At 38.4% G+C, this 12,084-nt stretch overlaps 1 pseudogene; it reads right to left on the reverse strand.

Moving 5' to 3' along the window:
* Window positions 1–200: 200 nt before the first annotated feature.
* On the reverse strand, window positions 201–5,004 carry LOC149183974 (U-box domain-containing protein 1 pseudogene; annotated as a pseudogene).
* Between the last annotated feature and the right edge of the window lie 7,080 nt (window positions 5,005–12,084).

The raw sequence follows: 12,084 nt of genomic DNA on the forward strand, positions 1-12,084 counted from the left end.
ATAATACATGATGTTTTTGTTTACATTTATTTTCATCCTTGTTGCCAAACTGAAAGAATGTACTATACTAGTAAAATATGAGCACCTGAATGAATTGGTGGCAAGTGCTTCACAAAAAAATAAGAGTCTCCATAAAAATTTAGGAAAGAATCGAAAGCAAACCAAATACTTCGATGCTAGTGCACTGTAGTGACTGAATTTTAAGTCTCGTATGAGAGAATTGTTTGGGGAGCTCCCGAAGGCTCCCAGCTGTGAAGAATTCTGAGAAGAGATCTAGCTTTCTTTTTTTCTCTAGGAGTACCAGATGTAAGAAGATTATACAAAGAAGGCATCAACGACGTCAATCTTGACAATTTATTTACAATTTTGTCTCTTCCACTGCAACACAAGGATATCAAAATAACAACACAATTCTCCTTGCATTTAGGTGAAGTAGAACTCAATCTTAGAAGGCTGACAATTAGAGGGATTGCAGAGGTTTCACAAATTGCAAGAAATCCCTCTAGTTGATTCGCAAGAACAACAAGAACAGAAATTGCATTGTCTGTAAGACTCGGTATGTCATCTGCCAATGCATTAATTAACAGAGGAACTGCCCCAGCTGTTATTACCTGTGAAACATTTCCATGAAAAACTGAAAGATTAAACAAGGCAGTAGCTGCATCCCTCTTGCCTCTGACAGTTCCGTCCCGGAGAAGATTTATCAAGGCTGGAATGGCTTCTGGCCTCTCTCCAATTAATTTCTTATATTCATCAACAGAGGAAAGGCTGAAGAGCGTTGCAGCGGAATTCTCCCTCACTTCCATACTGCATCCATTACTGAGAACATTGATGATCGATAGTAAAGCACCAGATTGCATTATTTTAGCTTTGTTCCTCTCATAAATAGATAAATTTAGGAGTGCAGTTACCGCATTTTCTTGAGCTTTGGGATCCTGGGAAGATAGCAGCGATACAAGCAAAGGTATGGCTCCTGCCTCTGCAATGCAATTTCTATTTTCCATGTTGCATTTAGCAAGAAGTCTGAGTTCATAAGAAACCTGCCTCTTCGATTCAAAAGATCCTATATAAATCTTTTCTACAAGGAACGTTGCAGTCATCTTTGCAACTTCTATAGATGCCTTAGTACTCATGGTGCTTTCCATTGACGAACTTTTCTTGTTGTTTCCTTGTTTTTCAAAAGGGATGTTATGTGCATCACAATACTGAATAATAAGGTTGCAGAGAGCATGATTTGGAATAAGATTTGTGTGCAAAAGTTTCTGTCCATTCTTCGGACAAGTAGAGTGTCCTTCCTCTATCCATCTGGTAATGGAAGCTAGTTCATACATTTTCCCAGTAGAAACAATGACTGGTTCTCTCATCAAATCAAGTGAGATCGGACATCTGAAATCATCTGGAATAACAGGGACATCCTTGGACTCTGCTCTGGAAACTCTGTGTTCACTTGATGGCTGTAATTTTGCATCAAATTCCATCTCTGTAACCCCAAATAGGACACACTTGCAATAGCGCATGAAACCAATCAAGCTATGAATCATTGAAACATTTTGATCTGCACCTACCTTATTTTGATTTCTCATCTCTTCCTCCAACAACTCTATCTCTCTTAAACAATCCCTTGCATTCTTCAGATGGAGATCGTCAAGAATTTTTCTGAGTTTAGATTTCTTTGGGGTCACCACCTTCTCGAACTCATCAAGAACAACAAGCATATCTCTGCAGAGTTGTTCTTCAACCATATCAATGAAAAGCTTAGCTCTTCTAGCCTGACTGTGAACCAACTCAATTTGCTCCTTAACCTCGTCTGAGACATCCAACAATCTCAAGTAAAGTACATCCAATGCAGTAGCCATGTCATGTGTTAGAACATAAAATTTATTTGATATTTCCTCAGTTTGCATCACCAACCAAACATAACTTCCATCGCCGCTACAGTCCTCCAGCAAATATTTTGTCTTCTGGAAAATAATATATAGTTCTCTTAAGCATAGCAAAGCAGAGGGAGGCAGCGGAACCCCCACATCTCTGACTTCTTCAAAAATCATAGACAAGACCTTAATTTTTCGCATAATGGAGATTGCATTTCTCCTTTGGCATCCTATAGGCTTCTCGCAACGTATTATTTGTTCAGCAAGAGGAAGTAAAGCTTGTAATAAAGATACACCAGAAATGTCCAGTATAGGTACAAATATAAGACCTCTTAAAGTCCGACAATTTTTCTAAGCAGCCAAATATTAGTTAGGAAAGCCATCTATTTCCGCAATAGAAACCACAATCTAACACCTAATAGATATATATATATAACAATTTCCCCTGAAAACCTACAGTTTTCCTAATTCACAAATATTTTATGATATTTAACCATCAACTATACAGTTTATCCTTACAAATCTTATCTTGAACTCCAACTATTTGTACACTCTTTTACCTCTAAATGCAACTGTATTTTAGTCTGTATCGGCTCAATTTGGCCTTAAATAATGGTATTTAATCTAAAAATTGCAACAATGTTACTAGAGGTTAGAATTATAAGAAGCTAACCTAAGCTATGCAATTGCGAGAATTTAACCTGATATTGTGCAATTTAAACTGAGGTTATCCAATTTAAAGTGAAATCTCTAAGTTTGATCTTTATTTATGCTATTTAACACCTAACCATACAGTCTGACTTGAAATCTAATTCACTAATAGTTTGCAGAGACTATCTTGTAGTTCTTTTGGATTTCTTGTCTCCTTCTAAGATCTCGTACACCAATACATATATGTACAAAAGATTACTACAATATTTACAGCTTCAACTTTCAACCTTAGGATTTCATTAAGAACACTGCAATATCTACAGCTCTGGCCTACAAATATTTTTTTCTTTCAACCTAGGGTTTTGAAGTTCACGATAAATAAAGAAAATTGAAATATTTTCCAGACCAAAACTCGAATATCCGGCTCTTTCTTCTTAATATTTCATCCAAACACTCACATAAAACCAAAATAAAAAGTCGCAGAAGAGGCATTTACCATGCAAAATCCGTTGCGTTGGACAAGAAAGGATCTTAGATCGATCGAACCAGTTTCTTGTTTAAATGATCGCTTTGAAGCTCAGAGTGGAACTCCTTAGCAATGAAGCATCCATATATCCAATCAATACAGAGGATTTGTCAACACGTTTAAGTCAATGTGCGTAACCTCTCAACCCTAATATGTCATCTAGTGTTCGATGCCCTTGCCACTTCAATGTCAAAAAATTCTCTCCTATCACTGTCAACGTCAAAAAATTCTCTCTAGATCTGATGATCCTTTTTCATTCATGCATTTTTTGAGATTAAATTTTTCTAGCCTCCATCAGATCTCATGGCTAAGGAGTTCTGCTCCGAGCATCCATTTTCTGAGATAAACTTTTTCTAACCTATGTATATCGTCAAACAGAGGGTCCAAGCTTGTGCGTTGAATAGAGGAAGGTCCAAGATCTGAAACTGGTTTGTCTACCTATGCTTCTGGTTCTTAAACTGATGCTTCTACCTCTATGGGATCATATGATTTTGGAACAAAGTGACTGGTTCTTAAACAAATGCTTCTACCTCTACGAGATCATATGATTTTGGAACAAAGCGAGCCTTTAAAGCTCAACTAGACGTAGGTCTTCCTTCCAGCTAGAGAAGTTGTCCTTTCGGTGGCAGAAGAACACGAACAAGGTTAGGGATTGAATCAAGCAATGGGATACAACCATGTGGCAATTTTTAATTAGAAGTAGGACGACGCAAATGAACACCTCTGATTGGTTGGAGTGAACAGGGTTTGCCCACCCCAAGCCCACAGTGAAAGACGCCTATTGACGTAATTAATAAAAAAAATATATATATTACTATCAGCCACAAGTAAAATATTTCAATGTTCATATTAAAAGTGTTACAAGGTAGCTCAGTCCCTTCCACTCAGGTTAGAAATTATGCTCCTCGAATAATTACATAAAAAAAATTAATAGAAGTTAATAAGCAAATGAAATGCTATAAGATTGCTTTGGGAAGAACTAATAAATTGAGATGTGAAGTAGATAAACTAATTTCTTGGTTAAGGACTTGCATAAAATTTTGTGGGTAGTAACCACTAGTAAACCTACACATTTACATTTTTACTTCTACGTAAGTGTTGAGGAAAACCTAAATAATGGTGGGAAGTAAACATTTACATCTTGTTCCTATCCATTTTTTATGCAAAGTCTTTGTTAAATTATGGTAGGAAGTAAACAATTATAAATATGTTTTTTACATGAGTATAAGCTATTTTCAAGTATTTTATGTTTTGATGGTTTCCCAAATCATTGAACAAATATCTAAGAATCATGTAGGAATATTGCAATCATATCCGTAAATTATGGATATGCCTATGTATATATATAAAGTCATGTACATATTATTACTCAAAGGCTCTCTCCAGCCGTGTATGGAAGAGATGTTGTCCTCTCCTATTATGTTATGGAAACATCTTGACGTCAAATTACATAAAAATAATAAAATTTAAGAAATGAAATAAAATAAATAATTATAATTATAATTAATAATAAACCAGTTTAGATCAATATCTACCAAGCACTAAGAGGGATCAAATCCCTTTTTAGTCTAAAAGAGGTTTGTACCTCAAAATATTTCATCCCTCTCAACGCATGCTAGATCCAGAGCTAAGATGGATCTAACCTGGTAATATTATTTTAACATGCTATCTCTCAACTTCATAGTAAGTCCATATTAAGTAGTGAGGGAAACACATATCTCTCTCACACTAAAAAGTAAATGATTTTTTTTTGCTCTCAATTAATTTATTTATGTATAACAAAAATATCATATTTCATTTGAGTTGCCCACTATAAACAAAATAGATCCAAAATCAAAATACACCTCACCATCATCCTAGAATATCAACGTTACTCGGATCTGGAGCATCCAGTCCATTCTCTAGCCGTTGAGGTTGGTGAAATGCCTCATGCACATGTGCTTTTGTATGCGCCATGCGACCTTCCAATATATCCTGCCTATCTTGAATTCGGTTCTGCCCACACGGGAGAGACACTAGCCTATCCATCATGTGTCACTAGTTGTGCTACAAATCGTTCATGAAGGAAATAAGCTAATTTTGGTCATCATTCTAGTCCCAAGCTAGTTGTTTTTCCACTAAAGCGAGATGTCTCAAGTGGGCTTCAAGGGAGGCGAATGGAGGCGGCAGGTCCACCCTGCCCGAAGAAATGGCTTTCTGGTCCACCTCCCTGTTGATATCTCGTTAGTCCACCTGGTGCACAACTCCCACTCCTCGAGGGATAACCCTCTACACGCACGATGTCGTTGTCGCTGCATCACCTTCCACTCCCTTTGAGCTTCCCGAATTTCCAGTTGCCACACCCCTCATACCTAATCTCATAAACCTCTCCATGGTCCCAACCATTGAATCAACGACGAAGAAAAACCTACTTACCCCAGCCTGGAAACAACTCGACACAACCACTCAGACCAACCACACCTTTTAACACATAATTACTAGCAACAAAATCACAGAGCCACCCTTTGGGCTCTATGGCCCACCCCTCGACCAATCTCGCCATAGGACCAGAGCACATAGATAAACCGTCAAACACATCGTAAGATGATCTCTGAGTTGCTACAAGGCCCAACCCTACCACAACAATGTTAAACCTGGTGAAGCCCACTAATGCATAATTCTAAACGAGATAGACACCAAATGTAAAATTAAAAGAAATTACCTGCACCACAGAAAAATTGATCCACCCACAGACCATGTTGTTTCCATCCCATACTTGAACAATTGAAATAGAGCCACTCTGTCGTGTCTAACTTGGAGTTGTTCCCACCCACAGAGTCCCAAGATCCTAGGTAGCCACAATGAGGACCAACTCCCAAGCCAACAACACACTAAACCTTCTCAAATCATATCCTCTTTACACAAATTGCAATTGGAGAGCTTGGCATGGCTTGAAGTTTGAGACACCTTGCACCTATGAACAATTCACACCCATTGCATTCACCACCTTCATCTAACCCAACCCATAATTGAATCTCTCGCCCAACCGAACTCTAATTAACTCCTCCACCATCTCCAGAACCTTCATCCAACTCCTGCTAGGTGAAGTGTACATAGCCCACATGGTATTCATCCTTGTTGCATGCTGAGGGTAATAATACCCCCCTCTTGAGACGTCATTTGCTCTCTTGACAACCCCATTAGAGATATTTAGATTCAATTTTAATAACAATTTTCCTATGATAAATTATTATTCCATCCAACATATAAATTGTTAAATATCACTTATTATTACTATTATTATTATTTTATTATTTCCGACGAAAAATCGTAATTTTATTCAACCTGAAAATAGGGACAAAATTACATTCTGCAGATGCCCGAGAGCATTCAAAACGCATCAGCCTTTCAACAAATTTATGAGAAGAAAATAACTATATAAGAAATACATAAAATTTAGCAGGGTTAAGTATGATAAAAATCACTTAACTTCCCCCTTTTTCCTCTCTTTTTCTCCACCTTTTTCCAGACTCCTTGACTGTGAGCAGTGGTTACTATTGCCATTTGCTTACCCTCTATCTGTGTAGATGCTTCTTTATCTTCGTCTGAATTCCCAGATACATGAACTTTCTTTGTGTCACCTTAATCCTTTTCCATGGATAGATTCCCCTTCTGCTACTATGGAACGATGATCATTTTAGATTCAGAACCTTTCTGGATAGCGTCCATTAATCTGGGGCCACCCCATTCACCCCTAATCACATAGTTTCCATGTTGAGGCTGTGTTTCTAGATATAGATGATTTCCTTCCATTTTTTCCTCTTCATTTGTAAACTGCCATCCCCTTTGCTTAGGGGCTTGTCTCTTTTTCTTTTTTGGTACCCTTTTGCCTTGTGGGCAAGAAATTTGTAGATCTCTTATTTGAAAACAAGTACGACATTTGAAGGTCGTATTCTCATAGTTTAGCATTTGTGTCCACTGGAAATTTTCATGATTTTTAAAAGTATGATAAGGAAGACCTTTGCTAAGGTCTATTTCTACACATATCATGGCAAAGGTGAAGATGTCTTTTGATGTTCTGTCAAGGTCTATTTTTTATATTTTCCCTAAATATTTCCGATATTATTCAACACTTGGTGGTTCTGGAAAGGAAGGGGAAGGTTTAGCAGTCTCACCCAAACTATGAAAAAACATTTCGAGCACAATATGATATCACACTTTGTTGTCCAATAAGTGTAAATCCACTCATTTAGGTATTTTGGTTTCGACCAAAAATCATTAAACCTGCTTGTAGATCTACAAAGTGAGATTTTACTTCTAGACTTATTACATTCATGTCTAGAACATTGTCTTCTTGCTTAACAATGTAAGGACCTGGTATGCTTTGAGCCTGGTTTCCTTGAGCAACATTCTTCACTTTTAGTGAATCCTTGAATGATGTAGATCCATTAGGATTTGTGTTGGGGTTTTTGTAGACTGAAGAGATGCCACACATCCTTAGATTTAATATTATAGTTGATCTCTTTCCCACGCCATAGTCTTCAAGCCTGCAAGAATCCTATAACAATTTACCCTTGTCTTCCAGGACTTGGGGTGTTATTGGTATCCCTAGATTTTTCTATATGATATGCTTCAAATGATACACAAGATCCCAACCCCATATCTAGAAAACGATGGTCTTCCCATTTAGGTTTTTGATGAAGATATGAAATTTCTCCAATTGCTTCTGTTGTAACACCCTCCTCCCACATCTACCCAAGTAACCGACCAACCAGGGTAAACATGTGACATAGAGTTACTATGATATGATTAAACTCCCTATGTATCAGTTAAGGAAGTGGAACCGACAGAACATAAGCAACGTGAACTTCTACACTTGCAACAGGACCCCCAAGAACCATCCATCCCATGCAAGTGACTAGCCCCCGAGACAAACTAACATTTTTCTGCATTAAAGCCTCAGTCGCTCCCTTGAAATGGGCATGCATGTGACTGGGACCCTCCAATCACTCCCACAACAAGGTATGCATGCAAATGGGGAATTTTCTAGTTAGTTTTGTGCCAACAACTCCAGATTATGTGCCACTTTTTCAGGGCCAGGACTCAGGACATTGCCCAAAACTCCATGAAACTTTCAGAAATGAAAACTAACATCGAAACAATGATACAAATGGAAATACTTGAACAAGGAATTGACTAAACCCCTACTAGTCTTGACAAACATTTCGTCAAACATGTCACAAATATGCATTCTACAGGTTTAAACAATGGATCTGAGCACAGGGGTCTCATACTTATACGAGAATCACTAAGAAGCATTGGTATCTCATCACAATAATTGCATTACCATATATTAAGCCATATATTCATTGTATGTTCAACGATTAACCAAAACATGATGAGAGCCATACATTATCACTATCATAAAACTCACTCATAACCAACATATAATCAACAAAAATATCAAGGATATAACAACCATATAAACCACATATAAACAAGTATATTTACCCATAAAATACCAAGGAGAAAGAGAGGTAATATTAATGAATGCAAAGGCCAACCAAGTTTGTGACTTCCATGTTCCACCTGACCATATATTGGTTGAACCAAATATCTCTTCAACCAATCACCCCCTTGTGCCATATTCCAAGCATGAATGTGGAATCTCATAGAACAAATCCATAAAAACCAAACCAGGGCTTCCAGAGGCTAAACCACCTCATCCCTCAACCAGTGATTCCACCTCACGGTCGTACATCACTAACCATCACCAAATTGGTCTCTACCCAAGGTGTCCAAGGCTCAAGAGTGTTTGTTCCAACCAAGGCTCCAAGACTAGTGACTCAACCCACAGTTGCTGTCGTTCTCCAGAGCGTTCGTCCAACCAAGCCTCCAAGGCTAGTAACTCAACCCACTAAGGGCTCCAGAGCATCTGTCTAACCAAGGCTCTATGACTAATAACTCAACCCAAGTTGTTACAAGGTTCCAGGGCATTTGTCCAACCAAGGTTCTAGGAACTAATAACTCAACCCACAGCCAAAGGAACATGAGAATCAACCAGAAAAAAAAGGGAAAGACTCCCACAACACCATGGCTATCCAGGAAATGATAAGGCTAGGCAAAACCACTATCAATCCAGGCAATCCTCCATGCCAATGACAAATCACAACCATGAAACCACATGCATGCCAAAACTAGTAAGGAAATCATTCATGCAACTTGGTACCTGCAAGCAAAACCCGCAGTAGATGTTGATCTCGATGTCCTCTTATGCTTTCCTACTCTTCCTTTGCCTTCTTGCTCCCAATCCCAAGTATGCCACACTCCTCCAAGAGTGCTCCAGGAAAACTCTAAGTATCCAAGGGTATGAGAGAGAGAGAGAATAGAATGAGAGCTCCAAAACTGAACTAACAAAAAGTCTGAGCAAAAGCTACCAACTGATCCTCAAAAGCCTTTTTATCAATGAGGCCTTTAATTTCTTCACTTTCCATTATTTTCCTTCAATTTCCTCCTCACATGCAACCTGTGACCTTTCACCTTGCTTTTCTCTTATTTTCCATTATTTTCATAAATAAAATGTCATTTAATGAATCATGCCTGTCCAAAGCCTTTGTCATTTCCTTTAGCCATAATAACTGGAATGAACACCCACTAAGATGTTTTTCCCACCGTTCAGCTTGGAATACGTGTCCCATGACCATGGTCTTATATATTTTCACATGAATTTTTAACCAGGGCTATTACAGAACCCTTCCCCTTAGGGGAACATCGTCCTCGGTGTTCAATGACACCTACAACAAAAAAAACTGCTGAAAGCAAAACATACTGCCCATGGTGCTTTATAACACAGCTCGTTGTTGTATTTACAATGAACACTACTGAAAACATGACAAACATACTACTTATTGGAGCATTATAACATAGCTCATTATGATATTTACAATAACAACCACATATACTCATGCATATGCTCACACTTCCACCCTCAAAGTAGTACCCGGATTCAACTCCTTCCCATGAAGTCCAGAATCCACTACCAAAGTCAAAGTCCGCATCCAATGTCCAGCGCTACAATCATGCACTATCGTACCCTCAGTGAACAGTTACCGACTCATTGTTCCAGGGCACAGTCCCAACGTGCATATGATTCCATTTGGCAATGCTAATGACCAAAACAAATCCATTCCCCTACCTGCCCTTCTCTGCTACATAGTCCCTCGAGCAATCTGGTCATCCCCTTCCATGCAGTCACACACCTTCCAAGTTTTGAGAGCATCCCCTTCTTTGCTACACAGTCCCTCGAGCAGCCCCTCCCTTAGCAAGGCTTCCTCGCATCGAAAGGTAAAATAACTAAGGCATATACTTGCCTCAAAAGAATCATACCGATCACAACATGCTCATGGAAATCAATGGACACTATTAGGTACCAGTGTCCCACAATGGCCCTGATCCTAAAGTGTTTTACTAGCATATTGCTGCTTGTTCCAATTCCTTTCACTGTTGACACTAATAATTCTTGCAGTCGGTTTCAACCATCCCAAACCAGGCATTGCATGCTTTCCTGTACCAAGGACATAATTTCCATTAGATTCAAAAGAAATTGAAATAAACTCAAATCATACCTCATCGGTAGCTTGTCAATAAGGTACACCTGCAATTTTATTCACTTCCTGTCACAAAAAGTCAAATTAGTTGTTTGATTAAATCATCATGTACAAACATATCACATCTGGTTAGTTCTAAACTCAACAATCATAAATCACATGTAACCATCATGAACCAAAGTCATAGATCACATGCATAATCAAAACTAAAATAAAACATTGATACATATCCTTCAATTGGTCATTTGCTTGTACCTTTATCCTTTGTCCTTTTCGTATGCACACTGGATCAGTTGCCACACCTGACAAACACCCAATGCCTTCTCTTCAACCATGTACACATACACACAATGTACAATACGCACACCTACACCCGGTGTACAACAAAACACAACATGTATGCATACACATTGTACAACACAATGAATACACATGTCATGATACCACGACTACACAACGCACATACATAGTACCGCGTGCCTGCAACATAACATGTACGACATGCACACAATACCACATGTACACCAATACCATATGTACAACATGTATACTATCATCTATACACAGAACCACCCACACAACGTGTACACAACACCACATGTACATGACACCATCTGCACAATGTGTACAAAACGCCACATAAACACCGCACCACCTATATAACGTGTACACAATACCACATGTACACAACACCACATGTACGATATGAACACAACACCACCTGCACACAACACCACATGTACACGACACCACATTCACACAACAACACATGTATAGGCATGCACATAACACCATATGTACATAACACCACATGAACACACCACCATATTTACATAGCACTGCATATACAACATCTACATAGAACCATTTGTACGCAACACTGCATATCCAACATGCGCACAACACCATATGCACACAACACCACATATCCATCATGCGCACAATACAATATGTACACAACGCCGCATATCCAACATGTACATAACACCATCTATACCCAAAACTACATATGTAATATACACATAAGACCACCTATACCCAACACTGCATATGGAATATACACATAACACCATATATACAATAGGCACGCAACACCATATGTACAATCACTGAATATACAATATGCACAACATATACACAACAATAGCACTACACATCCAAAACCACACTATCTCTACCAAGCAACCTTAATTCTATTATCTTATCCATGCTTGTCCCAACATGCATCAAAGCACACTGCTTTCATTCTGCTGATGTATCTCTCAACATACCTGTCCATAACATAAATACAGACATAGTATAAACACACAATATAAACTCATATCCGCATGATACTGACCTCATAAATTTGTTAGGGCTACTCCTCCCACTTGATTCCTCATAAGACCAGGTACCTCTTCATGCCATTCACCTACATAAGCAATCATTCCTCCACAAGAATGATCCTTCA

Source organism: Pinus tabuliformis, chromosome 3_2, assembly GCF_031772625.1.
Source record: "Pinus tabuliformis cultivar Carrire ecotype Pingquan chromosome 3_2, CPIR1, whole genome shotgun sequence".
Lineage (NCBI taxonomy): Eukaryota > Viridiplantae > Streptophyta > Pinopsida > Pinales > Pinaceae > Pinus > Pinus tabuliformis.